We start from the raw sequence: 567 nt of genomic DNA, 5'->3' as shown, positions 1-567 counted from the left end.
TCATCCGCAAAAAGCAGCAATGAGATACTGAGCCCACCAAACTGCAACCCCTCCCCACCCTGACTACGCCTTGATATCCTGTCCATAAATACTACAGGATTGGTGACAAAGCGCAGCCCTGGCGGAGGCCAACCCTTACCTGAAACGAGTCCAACTTACTGCCGAGAACCCAGACACAGCTCGCACTTTGATCATACAGAGATTGGATGGCCCTGAGAAGGAACCCCATCACCCCATACTCCCGCAGCATTTCCCGAGTATCTCCCGGGGGACCCAGTCATACGCTTTTTCCAGATCCACAAAACACATGTAGACCGGTTGGGCATATTCCCAAGCTCCCTTCAAGATCCTTGCGAGAGTAAAGATCTGATCCATTGTTCCACAACCAAGACGGAATCCGCATTGTTCCTCTTCAACCCAAGGTTCGACTTTTGGCCAAACCCTTCTTTTCAGCACCTTGGAGTAGACTTTACCAGGGAGGCTGAGAAGTGTGATACCTCTGTAACTGGCACACACCCTCTGGTCCCCTTTTTTGAAAAAGGGGAACCACCACCCCGGTCTGCCACT

General features: G+C 51.7%; 1 protein-coding gene across 15 annotated transcripts in view; it reads right to left on the bottom strand.

Annotated features, from left to right (window-relative positions):
- otofa (otoferlin a) overlaps positions 1–567 on the bottom strand; it is a 71,720-nt gene that overhangs the window by 15,218 nt on the left and 55,935 nt on the right. The window lies entirely within an intron of this gene.

The sequence above is a fragment of the Etheostoma spectabile genome, chromosome 18 (genome assembly GCF_008692095.1).
Source record: "Etheostoma spectabile isolate EspeVRDwgs_2016 chromosome 18, UIUC_Espe_1.0, whole genome shotgun sequence".
NCBI classification, from domain to species: Eukaryota; Metazoa; Chordata; class Actinopteri; order Perciformes; family Percidae; genus Etheostoma; species Etheostoma spectabile.
The sequence above is the reverse complement of the archived record's forward strand: the minus strand, read 5'-3'. Positions and strand labels throughout refer to the sequence as shown.